The sequence below is a fragment of the Buceros rhinoceros genome, unplaced genomic scaffold (genome assembly GCF_000710305.1).
Source record: "Buceros rhinoceros silvestris isolate BGI_N320 unplaced genomic scaffold, ASM71030v1 scaffold28706, whole genome shotgun sequence".
Classification (NCBI taxonomy): domain Eukaryota; kingdom Metazoa; phylum Chordata; class Aves; order Bucerotiformes; family Bucerotidae; genus Buceros; species Buceros rhinoceros.
In genome coordinates, this window is record NW_010419787.1 from 21,312 (window position 1) to 23,756 (window position 2,445).

Genomic DNA, 2,445 nt, shown 5'->3' on the forward strand with positions numbered 1-2,445 from the left:
CACATCACTCACCGGATTAATTCCTGTCTCTGGCTATAGCTTCACAGACCTCGGGGAATTCAAAGGTGATTTGGGGCACTTTTTTCTCTGTTTCCTCCTGCTTCATCAGTGGTAGAAAGCCTGCCTCAGTGCTAGAGGTGAGGATCTGAAGTGCCGTTACCGTTGTAGTGAATACACTGTAAAAAGCAGGTTGTTTCCGAGTAGCCTCTTGTAGGTGTTCCCGTTGGCATCCGCAGAGGGAAGAGTTCACTTGGATCTCACCCCGTCGCAGGGCTGGGAGAGAGGGAGGGAGGCAGTTCGTGGAGGCTTGGTGTGTAAGTGCCGTTACCGTTGTAGTGAATACACTGTAAAAAGCAGGTTGTTTCCGAGTAGCCTCTTGTAGGTGTTCCCGTTGGCATCCGCAGAGGGAAGAGTTCACTTGGATCTCACCCCGTCGCAGGGCTGGGAGAGAGGGAGGGAGGCAGTTCGTGGAGCCTTGGTGTGTGAGCAGAGAGAGGAACCGAAGCTGAAATCAGGCATCTCGACCTTTTGCTGCAGCTTCCAAGCAGGAGAGCCTGTGCTTCCTTCACCTTGCTGACAGAGGTTTCCAGCTTGACAGTGCTGATTTCTGGGATGCCTGAAGATACCAGGAGGCCATTCAGCATCTGTGTGGCCAGTTTATCTGGAGCTTGCTGGTGCAGCCGGTGTGTTGACTGCTTTGTTTTCTCCCTAAGAGCCTAGAGGGATGAGAGTGGTCCCCTTGAGCAGCTCTTTCAGTTGCTTGTCCCCTAAATCAGCTCTGCTCCAGCTACAAACGGACCCTGTCTCCTTCCTTAGGTGTCCCCACGCACCTGACAAAATAAAACTCCCAAAGTTTGACGTAACTGACTTAATATTTTGTGATTTGTTTTGAAACTGAGGTTGAAAATGCAGCCTGTACTGAACGCACTGAGAGCACTTGGCCCGAGACCCCTCTGGCTGTCTCCTGCGTACAGACGGTGACTCTCGCCGGCCTCCTGCCCGTAGCCCGCTGTGCTGGGTCAGCTGAGCGTGTCAGGGCGGGGTAGGTATGCTCTAAAGCTCTTAGTAGTTGTTACTGCAGCTTGAATCCCCTTCATTTCAAACCAGGAGCCTTTCACTCGGTGTTGAAGGCAGGTCTGTGTCACTTGGGTGAGGCTGGCACAGCTTGTGCTTCTGCTGTTCTCCAGGCTAGGATGGTTCTTCTGCTTCAAGCTTGTCCCTTCCAAACCTTCTCAGCAGCAGTGTCGAGGGTCTCCTGTCCCAAGGCGAGAGCTGCGTTTGAGAGAAGGGCTTTGCAGAGCCCTGCAGGGACTTTTCACAGCTTGTTTTGCCCATGGAGTGGCATCTTCTTATTTACAGTGCACCTGACTGGCCTCAAAACGTCAGGGTGTGCTAATCCTGATGAAAGGCGGAACTGCTGATACACCGCGGCTTTATTCTGTCGAGTGCTAAGGCAGCAAAACCAGAAAATTTTGTATTAATTCTCCTCTGTCTTCTTTTCTCACCTTCTGCTCGTCAAAGTCTCACAGACTTTGGTGCCATTTCGGAAGAAAATTCCCCCTGGGTCAGCGTGGGGTGAAGAAAGCTGCTAGGACAGTGATTTTGGAGACTGGCATAAATGCTCTGGGTGCTCCTGTGCCTTCGCTGGCTCCTTTGTGCATGGTTACAGTGCAGAGAAAAGCAGAATAATGTGACCAGGGGTTGTAACTCGCAGCTTGGAAAGCTTTGGTGGAGAGGAACGAACCAGAGGAGCGGATTTTGTGGCAGGCAGTTTGGATCCAGGCATTGCCCTGCTCCCATCCTCAGTCCCGGTTGTCCGGATTGTCGGGGTATTTCTGTGAGCTGTTGACAGGGATAACGCGTGGCGGTGCCTTGCAGATGGTGATGAATTTCTCTGGTGCTGACATGTCCTCGCCTTGTTCGCTCTGTAGAAAATCCTGGGGACAATTGGCTTTATTTCTTGATCCCAGATGGGTGGAAAATGCTGGGGAAGATGGAAAAACAACTTGTCAGGAGTAGGAATACTCTTGGCAGGAGCCTTTTGGAACAGACAAAGCACTTGCAATTAGGTTGCACAGCAGCGTTGCCCAGTAGCCACAGCTAGACCTGGGGCTTAATTCTAGCTGGGGAGGCAGCTAGGGCAGCTAGTGGGTGGCTGACGCGCTCCTCGATCACGCTTTCTGCCGTGTCAAAACACAGGGCTTTGGCCAGCTGGAAAACGAGCCTCGGAGATCCTCACCCAGCCCCTTTGTTTGCCGTGGGGCTGATTCGGTAGCTCCAAACGTGCTGTGATCCGGCAGCATGGTTGTAGGAGACTCCCTGCAGTCCGCACGGACTCGTCAGGCTTTTTCATTTGTTATTAAGGAGGAGGAAAAAGGATGGAATTACTCGTGACTTCGTCAGCTTCCCTCTGGAGCGGCTGGGCCGGGGGGGGGGCACGGGGGT